We start from the raw sequence: 16157 nt of genomic DNA on the forward strand, positions 1-16157 counted from the left end.
CGCGGCCGGGGCAAGACTGCCGCACGTCAATGCCCCTCGCGTCGCCGCCCCACCGTGTACCACGATTTTTCAGGTATAGAGGAAAGCGATAACGTTTATTATCTAATAGATTCTTGAGGACAGTTTTTGTTGCCTCAGACGAAATTAGTAGTTAAGATGTGGGTGTTAAGAGGCGTGATCTTTGTAGGTGGTCGCATTGTTTAAGCAAAGTTGTGCTTTCTGAAGCTTTTGTTTAGACTTTAGGGGGGCGGTCAGGCATAATACGGCGCGTGCTACATTTCCTAACCACTTTGCTTTAAACACGCATTCGTACTTATTTAATAAATTGTAGCAATTTGTTTTATTGTTTTTTGTAGCATTTTTAATATTTAATAAATAATTCAAGTATTAGAAATGGACATATACAAACTTTAGCCTATATCGAATGCTATATGTAGATAGATAAAATGTTGATGTAATGAATATCTTAGTTTCAGATACTGGCCACCCACGACAGTTAGTGTGGTTTATCTTGATAAATATGTATCTAAAATAAGCCAAAAAAATCTATCTATAGGGTTAGCAAATTTAATTAGCTTTGTCGCATATCAGTTCATATTAATTGACGACTGGAAGGCCTTATACGTACGAAATGTTTAAGTTGATTTATAACTGAATTAATCATAATACATATAAGAGTAGTGTAGGAAAATAAATGTATATGACCACCCTTATAGTATATATTTACGACCTCAAGCCAGCGAATACATACAAAATTCGTACAAATCGATATAATCATTTCGGACTTTCGTTACACTGGCACGAGAGTTATAGGTATATATATCTCTCTCAATGGACTCATCTACAGCTGTGCACCAATGGACTTACTTTTTAAGCGCGCATTTAACATTGGCTCAAACGGTGAAGGAAAACGGCTTGCCCTGGACCCAAAAAGTCGACAGCGTGTATCAGGCAGAGAACCTACTTGTGTTGATTGATAAAATATCATGAAATAGATACATAAATCGGAAGTTTAGACCTAAAAAGGTTGTAGCGTCACTGGTTTGTTTTTAATTTAACGTTTTCTACAGAAAATATTTTACTTTTGTCTTCATTATAACCTTCAAAAAAGTGCAAGTAACCATAAATAGTAAAAACAAATTAGCAGGTAAAAATTGATATTGTTCCCACAATAATGTAAGCGACAGTATTCATGAAGATTTAGATAAGCTGTTCATTTATTTCAAACAATAGATTGAATAGTGGCGAACCATTCCTCTTCTTATCTTCGGTAGTGCAGATTATAAATGTTTTATGCATTTCTCAGTAAAATACCTGAGGTTTTAGGTTATTGTCTATAGTAAACAATAAGGGAGTGTTTGAAATAATAATTATGGAAATTTATAACGTTTGGCGTTTTAAAACCTCGTTAACAAATATGGCGAAATAACTCAAAAATAAATTCTACATACATTAAAGACTACATATTTTTTAAATAGTTTAAAAAATCCAGTCTCTTTTATATCTAAAGACATCAAAATCCTATTAACTTACTCACTTTTATTTTATTTTTTCAGATGCTTTTCCTAGGTTTTAAGTTAGGTTTTAACTTACAAACAAACAGATGTTTGTTTAAGCTTCACATTAGTGTAAAATACTGTTTGTTACAGATGCTGCTGATCGCATTGCTATCTTCCAATGTCCTAATGCAGTATTTCCCAACCACTTTTTGCCCCACCTTAGTCTTTTTAAAATTCTTATGTACCTACTTTTTAATATTAAAACATTGAACTGTTCACTTAAGGTACTCAATCATAAGTTTGAGGAACAAATTACTAGAAAATTGTTAACGAAACACAAGTAAGCAGATAATACTGAATTTTCCTAATAATTTTAATAAAGTATCGGATAGTCCTTAACAATCAAATTGCCCCCTGTGGGCCGTGAGCCCTACGTTGGGAAACACTATTGGGCAGAGCATAAGGTCCTGTGCGGTGCTAAATTCTTCACATATATAGCCCTAAATACATAAAACAAACAGAAATGTAAGCCCTAAGCTCTTGGAGAGTTTCGGTACACAACATTAATGGATTTTAGACTTTTCTGTATCATCACAAAGGAATAGACAATAACTAGCATAGGTTTTTTAAACATGTGTCTTCTCTAAGCCATCATAGAGCGTTACGACCTAGCCTATCTTTAGACTAATGAGTAATTTATGTCTAACCAAATTTACTAACAATATTAAACTTAAGAAAGTGTCACATAACATTGCTCATAATCTCTATTAAACATAGCATTTGTCACTAATGAAACACACAGATAAGAATAATAAAAATCAAAAAAAAATATGGAAATAAAAAAATAAGGGAAAACACACGTTCTTGTGTTCTATTTTTTCACTTACTAACATGCACTCGTGTCCTTTTTAATGTATTCACGCCCGTGGTCCACAGGTGTAGTAATAAAACTCGCCTTCTTAACGTAATTTCGGTCTGATACGTAATTGATCGCCCAATAAATAACCCAACAGCTACTGAACACATTAAATCTACCGGCTATAACAATCGCGCGAGATTAGAAAATAACTTCGAAACGGCTAAGCGTGCGTCGGTGCTATTTGGGACTCTTACTTGCCTTTAGAATGTATGAAAAAATTAAAAGGCCGGCAAAGCACTCGTGAGCCCTCTGGCATTAAGAGTTTCCATAGGCACTTAATATCAGGTGAGCATCCTGCCCGTTTGCCCCCTGTGCTGTAAAAAAAATGAACACAACGCTTAGTGTAAAGTGTAAAATAATTAAAATGAAATTATTAAATATAAAATGTAATAATAATTAAAAATGGATAAATAGAAAATTGAAAAACAAATTTAAAGAGTTTGGTCCCTGTGGCAGTGTACTTGAGCGAGGAAAGCATCAGCTCTAGGGTCACTGGCCCTATTACTACTAAGAGTATCTTTAACAATGAAATATTTCATTACTTTCTTATACTGCCCTTCAAGGCGGTAGACGTCTGGCCAATTCGATTTAATGTAGTTTCTAAGGCCCTTTTTCGCCTTAGAAGTCATCGCTTTGGGCAGAGATTTATTCCATATGCATTAAACAGCGCTATGACAGTCCCATACATTACACGAAGATGGTTATAAACTTTACAAGAATTAATATGGATTGTGTTCGATTCGCATTGCGTTAAATAAAGTTTTTAGTGGAGCTTTTTTTATATTTTCGAATCACATATTTGTATATATGTATCATACACAGTTCTTATATATTTACCCCTTTATTTATAATAACTAAATCATTCTGATTGTTCTATTTTAATCTCTTTTCATCAATTAGGCTTATTTAGGTTTTGAAGGCTTCTCTTCTCAATGGCCCATGGTGGGTGACTAAATGTTAGTGTAGAGGGCATAAATATCTATGATCGGCCAACATCGGCGGCGATGATTGTACGTAATCGCCGTTGTGTCGGTACATCAAAGGAATGATTGCCCATGTATAAGGGAATCTAGTTTTACTAAACTAGCATCATTTGCGAAAATTTTCATACATTGTATACTCCTATAATACTAAAATTACGTTATTTTAAATCAAGCATGTCAAACAAAGCCAAAAATTTCATTTTAGTCTAAATATTGGGCTAATCACTAAACAATAGTGCAATTTCTGAATATTAATTTAAAATTCCAGGTAAAAAGCTGGCTTCTGTTATTTCTGGGTGTCTCTGCCACCCATTAATGTATTTCGACGAAGTTACTTAAGCAGCCTATTCACAGCCATCGTATTATAACCGCGTGATAATTAGATAATCATCCCAGGTATAATACTTACCAATCAGGTAATTTTGGCATCACAATGAGGTTGCAAAAATTAACCCAAACTCCAATACAGTATACGCACACCCATTCACATACTCATACATTACGCATACTTAAGTTCTTACAAGATAGTTAGGTTTAACATTAAGACAACACAGGACTCTCTTGTGTAGGGACTAGCATTACATCAATTTTGTCACAATTTTGTCATGAATAAACTGTATATAACGGAATAATAAAAATATCCAGTCCCAGGCTCCTTGTGTTGTACCTGTATTTTATGACTTCCTAGTATTTCTATTCTCTCCATTATTTAAGGGTGCAATTAATAATTAAGAGTAGTAACTAACATTTATAACTAATATCTGTTTTTTATGAATTACAGGTATGAAAACATGTATACTGGAGCTTCATAATCGGACGTCAAGGCAGAAATCACGTATCACTTCAACGTCCGTCGTTCAATAAATTATCGTTAAGGCAGATTTTGCCGCTGGCCTATGTGGAACCCGCTAAAGTATTTTCGAACCAATTCGACTTAAGTTCCTTTAAAAAAAGTACGTACTAATTCTTAAAAGGCCGGCAAGGCGAGCTTTCTGGGAATGTGAGTGCCCATGGGCTATCTTTTAACATCAGATGAGCCTCGTGTTATATCAAAGAAAATGAAATTTCCTTACTATCGTAATTTAAATCGTTTTATATTTGCATATGATTTACTCAACCATAGTTGTGCTGCTAAGTGACTTTAAGTATGCCTTAGAACACGTACAGCATTCCTTATATTGCGTTTAATACATTTCTGTTTAAAAATGCAGTTATTTCCAACACAAATACACAGTATTTCCAATATTGTTAACCTGCATAATAATTATAAAAAAACGTACCTTAAAAGCTGGCAACACTTACTTATTTCTGATGAGAGAACCCTAATAAATAATACAGAAAGTTTAACGAGCGTCCAGCGAGGTGTCATAGAAACTCCAGACGCGGGCCATCAGGGTTTATGGCTCGCGATGACAACAAATTCAATATTCCAACTAATTTATGGTGATGAGCTATTTAATAGACAGCCTTGTGTTGAAATTTTCTAGCTTTACGTAAAATATGCGATTTGTCGAATAAACATGAGTCATGTTTCTTCATTTATCTGAGTAGTTTATAAGAACAGGAAAAAAATAAACGGCTTTAATGTTCAAGTCTTTCTTCCAACTTCGATTTTGTTCCCTTTGGTGTAGAGACTCTTGGGCCGTGGGGTTCAGGTAAACAGGCGCTAATTAAAGATTTAAATTGGCGTCTGGTAGATAGTTCTGGTGACCCCAGAGCTGGTGCTTTCCTCGATCAACGAATAAGGCAATACAGCGAGGAAATGCTGCCAGTGTTAAAGATACTCTGACACAGGGATTAAACTTTTTAAATTTTTTAAAATTTTATTATTATGTTGGTCAAGAAAATTGTAAATACTGTATATGTATTTTATTGTTATGATAAGTGCTTTATTATATTTATTTACAGTAATACAGAAATAAATAATATAGGAGAGCAGTATTGGCCTAGTGGCTTCAACGTGCGACTCTTTTTCCTCAGGTTGTAGGTTCGATCCCCGGTTGTGCACCAATGGACTTTCTATGTGTGAAGGAAAACATCGTGAGGAAACCGGCTTGCCTTAGACCCTATAAGTCAACGTAACGGCGTGTGTCAGGCACAAGAGGCTGAACACCTACTTGCTTATTAGATTAAGAGCATTGACTTGAGGTTTCGTATTGAGTCAAAAAGTCAAGTCACTGAAGTATTTCCGACCATATTCGGCTTAGGTTCCTTCAAGAAAAGACCGTATCAATTTTGAAAACGCATCGCACTTTCGAACCCTCTGGAAATGTGAGTATTTATAGGTTTATCACTTAAGATCAGGTGAGCCTCATGTACAATTGACCCTGTTCTATAAAAAATATTATGACATAAGAGTATGAAAGACAGATTATCAAATAGCAATTTAGATGTACTTATAACGCATTCACATTTAACTTGAATTTGTGTTCTGTTGTTACTGTTTTATGTTTATAATACATTATCTTCGACTTCCAATTATAAAAGTGACAGCTCATAGAGAATGTCATCGCTAAATATTCGTATAATTTGTAAAAGGCTCGAGTAGATTTGTCATTTATCAACATTTTAGTACAATTAAATTTACACTTTCCGTCCTCGTAATAGAGTACATTTATCACTGAAACTTTACATTTTTATATTACTGTCATATAATTTAGATGTTTATTTTATCAAATAATTATAATTTTCATTAAAATTAGAGGTTTCGTCATTATTACGTGTGATTTGAAAAATTGGATTTTTAATGGTATTTTTACGATATGTTTTGTCTGAATAACATTAATTTTAAATGAGCAACAGGTTAATTGATGAAGGAATTAAAATTCATAGTTTGCGGATATTAAATGAATTTATGATTATGTTTTGGGAATGATTACTCTGTAAGAGAAATATATGGCGCCCAGTTTCTACATTGTCCCATATGTTGACGGGACTATAGAGAACCCGCGGCATATTTAGGATAGTAGTTTGTTTTAGGAACTACATAAAATTATTGATAAATATTTTTACTTTATTAATAAAAATAAACAAATGTAACAAACACCTCATCGAAATGTCTATCAAACCGTTTATATTAAAACAAGGATTAAGTATCCCAAATTACCTACAGTATCCAATACCAATTTTCAAGGTGTAGGTATATTAAAAAATTCCAACTTGGAATTTCAGAGGTTTGATCGCTAAACACTAGCACATGTGTCCCAAAATCGTTTTCCAAATGGATTCTGTTGAGTATTTTCACCTATCGGATTTAGAAACGTAACTACGTAAAACATTTAATTTTTAACGGTCTATTTAATAAAAATAATTATAAAACTAAAACGCTAAGTATGTTTGAGTTATGACCTCTTTAATATAATTATAAGTAGACTGTAAATCTTAACAGTCTACTTATATATTAAAGGCAAACTAAACTCAGTTATCCTCAGTATTCCAACCACGGCACTTTATCGCTATAAGAAATTTCGATATTTATAAAATATATATTTTATAATAAATATAGTATAATCTATAATCTGTATTCAATGTCCACAATCATCACAAAAATCTATCAAAATTATTGAAAACATTTGAAATAGTAAAAAAAGGATGGATGTGGATAATCAAATAATGAGTCTATTAGTAATAACCTCTATGGTGAGTATTTACTACATTGTCTCTGTCTGTCTGCCGGTAACTCAATATAGGCCCTTGTGTGACTTCTGCAAGGATTAACGGACATTCCGACCTATTCATTTACAAGGGGTAAGACGGTGCGATAATATTACGAATTTGTATCTAAGTGTACTAAGATTATTGCATAATAGCTAGGCACTGAGGTTTCACCTGCGTTAATTCGATTGCAAAGCTAAAATACCGTTAAATACCTTTTTTTAATAAATCTCTATATATATATATATATATATATATATATAATTCTCGTGTTCTTGTTGTTCAACAATGTTCAATCAATTCAAACAATGTTCGTTCCCATACTCCTCCGAAACGGCTCGACCGATGCTTATCATTTTTTAAATACAATTTTAGTAAGTCTGAGAATTGGCTATGATCCATGTTTCAAACACCTAAGTGATAAGGGGTGTCCACCCCAAAAAATATTACTTTTTTAGACAATTTTTTTTAATGATACAGGATATAAAAATACAAACAACTCTTAATTGTCCCTCTCTACGATCAACCCCTATTTTTGTTATAGTAGATAGGTTTTTATTGTACTAAAAAAATAATATAGGCATGGCAAAACGACGTTTGCTCAGTCAGCTAGTTAAGTTGCTGAGATCAAGTTCATCCACTCAGACGAAATAATTTTCCTTACTCCCATTGATTTGTGATAGTGCGTAGTCGGCCTATGTCACATGCTTTATTTAAAAGAATTTTTGAAATCGCTCAGTAGAGGTTTTTCCAATGCAGACAAATCAAGAAAGATTTACATATTTATAATAGTAAGTATCATCACTAGAAACAAGAAACCATCTTCATTGCTCAATTGATAATGCCTAAAACCAGGCCTTAGTTTCGAATTCGATAGAAAAAGTTCTAGACATATTTTACAAAGATTCATCGACGTCTATATAGAATAGACTATAGTAATTATTGCAATTTTTATGTCTTACGAAGTAAACAGACCTAATTTGATAATTGAAAAATTTCAAGGTCGATATTTAAATATAGAACACATTCGTTATTCATGCAGGTAAGACGTCTTTAACATCTATTTCAAATAATTACTACCAAAGAGTTTTTATTTGTAGCCAAATGGTTCGAATTTGTCTTTTGTTGTTTAAATTAATTGCTGTCTAAATAGCAGCAAAATTAATTATGGTTAGTTACAAGTTACATCCTACCTTAAAAAAACTGTATACAACGATTAATGATTACTTTCCAGAATCTAGAATATAAAAGCAAACGTCAAAACTATATTCATTAAATGCCGAAGTTCAATATTGGAATTCCGTCGCCCGGAAACGAATAAAAAACGCGGCAAAACTTTCAAACTTGGAACTCAATGGGACGTCATTTTTTACGCCCGTTAGGGTTGTCGCAGTGAAAAATGATATAATTTATATCGGCCGTGGTAGCGGTCGGCTACCCGTTTTGTACGTGTGATAAAATATAAATAAAAATGAAAATTTATAATATTTTTTTCTCCATCTTCACTAATTTAAAATGTTTCCTTATCAACGCGCGGCGCGCTACGACAAAAGGAATAGGGATGGGCATTTTACACGTTGCACTTTTATCGATATCGACAATCACTTATGCATAGGTATAATAGTTTTTATGGGACAGGAGACAAAGGAGCAAGCAAGAAAGTGCTAATGGACACCTGCGACGCCAAGGGGGCTCACGGGTGTGTTGCCCACCTGACGGCAATATTGAAGTATGTATAACTCTTATTTCAAAAGATAATATTTATAATTGATAGGTCCTAAAAACCACAAACGAATACACACATTACACCGCAACACCTAATGTTAAAAAACATATGTATATAATTTAAATTCAATGTTTAATTTACATCTTGTCCTAATAATAGGAGGCATTCACTCTCTTAGGTCATGGACGCCTGTAACACACTTTATAATTTACCTGATTATAAATTTGGTCTCTCGATTCACAAAGGTTATTCACTATTTAATACATACCTAATTAAAATATAAATTTTCTATGCGCATTGAAAGCGACTCTAACAAGATTATGCAAATTATTACAAAACAGATTATTTATCATCGTGCGTGAATGCCTTGATGATACTTATTTCAAGGCCAAGTTCAAGTTTCTAGTTCTACACTACAGTTACAATATATCGGATATATTAAGGGCTGAATTATTTATAAGGTAAAGTATACGAATCTGATATTAATGTCAAATATACCTGTAAATATATGTATATATAAATATACAAAAATATAATTATAAAAAACAGATATTTTTATCGATACTGCATCGAACGCATCTACGCACCCACACAAGGATGGGTTCACACACAAATCAAAGCACGCGCTCTTGTGAGCACGAATGAAATATTTAAATTTGGAAGCTGATTCCGTTTATGGCTACTTAATTTGGGTGATTCGATTTGAATATTTAAAAAGCGAAGCATAAAAACATTCCGAGGTGTCACTACGCTAGCCAAGTTACGAACGACGGTTTAACACAGATATTCGACCTTCGTTTATATTTTAAAACTTGACCGCTGTGAATCTGCAAAATGTGAGTGAGTAGCACAGACATATTACCTTTTTATTTGTGTATGAAATTAAAGGGCCCACAGACAAAAGGATTTGTGTTTTTTTTAACAATGGTAGATATAGTTGTTCATCAATACGAAACAATGAATGTTTTTTCTATCTTTTTATTCGTAGAAATTCCATTCGGCCCTTAGACATAAATGTTTTTAATTGCTTTACACTGTTGCTTGGAGATAATTGCAGCGTTAAATCAAGCCCCCTAGGCTTCGAAGAACACTAGTGATTGCGTCCCAGAAAATAAATATTATTTTCTAGGAATCCCTTTTTCCATCACTTTCTGTGATTGTTAGTTAATCTTTAGAAATAAAAACCTTATTTAACCATAATAAAAATTATAAATAATTCGTGTCTGACGACAACGATCCGTTAAAGTGGAAGTTTATTTAATGCAATAAAATTCTATTTTTTAGCAAAATATATGCTTCGAGAAGTATTCGATAGAAACTAAATTAAACAGTTGTAATGTTATTAGTAACTATGCTTATAAGTAGTTATGACTACTTACAAGAGGGCCTCGACGCAAATCGGTCTATAAAGGTACACTGGTAACGGGTTCGATTCCTGGACTGAGCGCAAATTACATCAGATGTTGGAGGACGACAAATTGGTTAATCCTTTCTAGGTAGGTTCGGTGATAGCTTTTGTGAATCTAAAGACATATAGTATTTCTTAGTAATTTATAACAATATAATAATAATAAAAGCCTTTGTTCACCAACCAACATACATTTACATTTAATCTAAGCGATAACATAACTTTTTAACTATATATTTGTTTTTATAGCACACTAGTAATCAGCAGCCAATTGGTTAGGTTGTCTTCCGACATATCCTCCATTGTTGTCTCTTTCACAAGCTGATCTTTTCCATCGTTCCGGCCGAGTCTTCCCACCTCTTTATTTGACCGCCTGTTTAAATTCTTCCATCTCTAATATACGACTCTATGACGTCTTTTGTGTAATGTTTGTCAAAATATTAGTAATTTGTATTTCAAATTTGGAATAAACGATTCAACAAAAATACATCTTTCCTTAAATTAATTTGTATCTATTGTTTTAACTGTTATTAAAACCAACCTGTTCACTTGGGTTGGGCTTTGTTTTTTTTATTAAACCTTTTTAGTTGTTACATACTAACATATGGAGCATTATGCTATGCTACCCCATATACACCGTTCGATTTACCGGAATAAAAACTCAATTTTTCTGTCCATAAAAACCTTTTTCAAGGGTAATATGTTAATAATACTCGAATAGCGATATATTTTGCGGTCAATTTTTATTTATATAGATATATTTTTTATTCATAATCAAACTCTTTACGAGTCATTTAACCACTGAGATAAAATCCAATATGCCAACATAATTAAGTAATGAGTGGTGACTGTCATTAATCTCAGCGATTTTATCATTTTAAAATGAGATAGTAACCCATGTAATCATTATTCATTTTAAGTAATATAATTTATTGATGAACAAAAAATTTTATAACATAATTTGTGATTTGTTAATAAAATGTTGCGTAATTTTTGACTAACGTGCATTTTTGTTTGTGATAATTAAGAATGATGATAAAAATAATTAATAATGCAAATTGCGTTAACTCTTCAAATATAAATAAAGTTCAATCAAATTTAATTTGCCATTTATAGTCTGTCTTCATACATATCTTGATTGCACAAGCGACCGCGCCGGCGGACGCAGCGCGAATGAACAAAAAAATGAGACGCTCATCTGACAAGTAACATTGGGTGGAGCGCGCGCGTCCCGCCTCTATAACGGAGCCCACCCATTGGCCCGTTTAAAAATCGATTCCATTTTATAAATATGTAACCACTTTCCATCAGAACGAAACGAAGCACTCTACAACCCTAGCGCTTCCCGCCAAAATAATCTCTATCAAGATGGTGGACAATTCAAATTCCCGCGGTGTCATCTACTTTTTTTTATAAACACTCAATTGTTTTAACGACATGTCTAGTCTTTTGTTTTATTAAAAGGAGAACAGATCTAGAGATGGTTTTTCCGTGGAGATATGTAGAAAATGGAATGGGACGTGGGTGAGATTGGTATTGTAATAAATAATGTTGGATGATTTACGTTGTTGGAACCTGTCTCCGCTTTAATGAGCTACCTATAACAGATTTCGATCTTATTTTATGTTTATTTATTGATTTACATGTATCGTATTGTTGGCTTAGGGATACTTCCAACAAAATAAAGTGAAATAAACATATGACCGTCAATTTATTTAGACGTTGGTAAAATTATAGGAATAATCGAGTCTAGAATTACACTTACCGAATTGGATGAATTTTGGTAGGTACTAAAAAAAAAATTTGAAAGAAGAGGTTAATAAAACAGACATTATTGCCTGAAATAAAATAAGATATTTATAATTAAAATATCAAGGCAACGGCAATATTCTAAGAAATGTTCCTAAACAGCAAGTAGGTGCTACTTCTAGAAATAATATCTAGGAGATACATTTTGGAGGGCTTAAGTATATAGACTTACGGATAAAAGATATAAGATTCTTCGTTAAATGTAAAATTTTAATTACAAATATTTCTCAGTCATTTTGTGCAATTAAGAAATTATTTATAGAGAATAAACTAAGCAACTGTCATAAACCTACGCTCATGTTTGACCTTCGTATGACCTCTCACACGTGATTAAGGTCCCAAGGCGAAGCCGCAAAACTACTGAGCATTACTTTAATACCTTCATACATACTCTATATATACATCTTTAGGTATGTCTTTAGTCTTTACTAGCTCGGGCTTGTAACTTCGTCTACGTTTCAAATATATTCTGTGCAATTTCAAAATATGTATATTGCATCATTGTTTCAGATTGAATAGGGAAATTTGATTTTGGAAGCAATAGAGCATAGATAATAAATCATAAACCACAAAGTCTGGCCATAGGTCATGATTTATATCAAGGTACCTACTAATTATATATCTGCTACATAATTAATTTTGATAAATATCTGTAGTTAAATAACAGAAAACAATCAATGTTTATAGGTTAAGTTTAGTTAATTTCCTTTATTGCTTATATTTATTACATACCTATATAACCTTAAAATTGTTTCAGCCTGCTTAAAGCTTCTTTCTCTGGGGTGTACCTACTTAGAACATCTTTGCCCGAAAGGACCAAACATGAATATGAAATTCATAAGTGTATCAGATTTTAACTACGATTTTATAGTAGGTACGCAGCGAAAGCGTTACAACCTACAATGGAAATCGCAAACTTGTTTATAATTTTTAGTCCAACCGGGATTCAAACCCTATATGTAAGCATCCAGCACATCAACGTCAGTAATTTGTATTATTCAGAATTTTATCATGAGAACATGTTCAAATACGATAGGTACTAAAACCTAGATCAGTCTTAAATCTAGACCCAAATCTGTCAAACCACTTTCCTCCTGTAAAGTTTGACAAACTCGACATTGCTCATGTCAAGATTATGAATTTCTTTGCGAGATTCGCAACGGACTTCGGACAACATAAGTTGATAAAGCCAGAACTTACACAAATAATAATTATGACAATTCGCGCCAATTTTCACCACAGGGTTGCCAGTAATGATTTTGCTAATATAAAGTTACCTCAACATGTGGCGAGATTGCGAAACCTCTAGAGTATTTTACGCATCGCTGTCAGGGGCGCATAGATAATAGAAGAATGCAGATTACACATGGATACTAAACTCTATTCTCCATGGTATAAGTGCCATATAACCTCTATAGAGTGAATTAAATAAAGTTGTTTAAAATATATTTTGGGTGAATCACGACATGATGTCTGCAAAGAATTTCTTTTTAATATCTATTTAGGAGTGTTTAGAAGCTACTTGAATACCGATTTAATTGTATAGTGTCCTACTGTTTTTTATTTATGCCGAAATGATTATGAACCTTTTTATTATATTACATAGAGGCAAAATAAGTAAAGGCGTTACACGCGAACACACTTAGCCGCTTTTTAGACGAGAATTAGGTTTAGGTAAATACATGACGTGTAGGTAAAATCTATATAAATAAAAATGGATCGCAAAATATGTTGCTAAGCGCAAAACGCGCTTGGACCAATTCCAGTATTTTCTATGTATTCCTTTTTTGAAGAAGGTTTTTATAGAGCGAAAAAAATGAGTTACTTAGTTTTTTATTCTGGAAAAGCGAACAGTATGTATGGAGTAGCATAGCAAAATGTTCTATATGTTGCAGTATGTACTAAAAAGGTAGGCTAAGTAAAGGCGAAACTATATATATATATATCTAAATTATATGAATATATTAGTAAATAAATACCTATATTATAGGTACATATATACAGGATGGCCAAAAAGTCGGAGATCAAACGCAACTAGCGGTTAGATGGGATCAGCAGCTGAAAAAAATTGTTCTACGGGAGGTCCTTCAGCTCAACCTCCGCAGAGTTATTTACGTTTTTACAAGAAAATTGACTTTATTTACCAATTCTTATAAAAATTCGAAAAAATCTACACTTGTATCATTTTCATTATATTCACTAGATTGGTACTGATGTCCTTGCGTTAGACATGATATTTATGGTTGTTTATTGGGTATATTGAAGTTAATATTAAGTTATAAAATTCGACATAAAATTCTCACAAATCCTAACTTATTGCTTATCAATTTGGCTAATTATGATCTTGAAGTATTTGTGGACGTTCTGGGAACGTTTATTCGGTGGAAAACAGATGAATAAATGAAGAAAAGTAATATAAACTACAATTGAATTTTAAAATAAAAACTTATCCTATCTCGAAATTATTTGAAGTCTTTTTTAAAAAAATGGTCACTTGGTTGTCATAGCTATAGTATGAAGTCCGATCACTGGTCGGTTGTACAAATTTTGTATCAAGTTTTGATACAAACACATATAGGTGATACGAATTAAAAATCTTTTAATATCTCTAGTCACATGCAAAACATAATGGTGCATTATTGGCAGACCCATTCGACTTGTGCCTTCTTAAGTTCTCGCGCCATTTTCACACGTGTATATTTCTACAATATCATATGTATCTGTTTGTCCTCCTTGTAACATATGTGATGTTTTAGAAAAAAAAACGCTGATTTATAAATTATTTGTGGTTTGACAATTTCGTAGATTCTGACTCACAATTGTGTGAGCTATATTGCCCATAGATAAGTTAAAACGTTACTGTGCAAGAAAATATTTTTCAAGTATCTATAAAAATATACGAGCAGTAACAATAACGCCTGGTTTATGATAGTGACGGTTATTTTAAACAAAAATTACTTATCTATATCAAATGCTTCTTAACGTGTTAAATCACCAGACATCGCACAATAAGCATCCGTTTCTTTGTGCGGCGCGGGGCGAATAAATAATATTACGATTCTCACTATCTTAATGAACAGGTGTTGCCAACATTTTAATTTAATATAATTTAGACCCAAACGCTATCAAAGTTTAATCAAAACCGTCAAACCATTTTTTTATGAAGATTTCAAAACGATGTAGACGTGCAATACGTAGAGTTTTTAATCACAATTCAAAACGATTTGATATTGAAATAAGTAAACTTAAGCACAAAATGGAATAGTTTTAGAATAAAAAGGTAAAAATAAAAAATATGATTAAAGCGCGAACATGTATAATTTCAGCAGATGTAATTTTATTTAGGTATAAACCATAGTATAAGACTATATGTACATTAAGAGACTTGTTTTAGATTTAGTACATCTATATCCTCTTCGTGAATATTTATGTTTACTAATTTTGGTTCATTCTTCATTGTATATTGAGTACCTACCGCCAATCCACATTACGATTACCTTCGGTGTGTGAACCTTTGTAGGCCTGGACTCGATCGATGTAAGAAAAATCACCTTGGAGTTCACAAGTTTGTCTATGTTATCGGGACTTAAAATATAGCTGTTTTATTCAATATGATGAATAGAAAAAATTCAATTTGTCACGTAAATTTTCGTTTTAATTCCTATGTGAGTAAATAAACTGGCTACAATGCATTATTAATATATTTATAACAATATTAATACATATTAATTTATGTAACCTTAAATAAAAAGGTTGGCGACACCCGCAGGCCATAGATAATAAATTAAACATCCTTTCAGCTACCGTGCGCTCCGCGGGCTTAATCAAAAAGATTTATTGACAACCTTAAAAAATATATAAATTATGGCAATTTGTTCAAAGAACAGGTTTTTATATCGCCAAAAATTTTGTGTAGATCAGTAGCGAATTTGGAATTAAAGATATTTCTTGAATTGAATATTAATTTTTATGTTTTATAGTTGCATACATAATCTATTGGTACGTCAATATAGCTTGATTGAAATTTATTTTTATTGTACGAACATAATGGCGGACGAACGAATTGTTTGTCATTGCCATTTCATTGAGTTTATGATAATACAAAAGACAATTAAAGTACCTAATTAAGATAATAAAAGTAAATTTATTTAAATAAGGC

This window comes from Pieris brassicae, chromosome 2 (assembly GCF_905147105.1).
Source record: "Pieris brassicae chromosome 2, ilPieBrab1.1, whole genome shotgun sequence".
NCBI lineage: Eukaryota > Metazoa > Arthropoda > Insecta > Lepidoptera > Pieridae > Pieris > Pieris brassicae.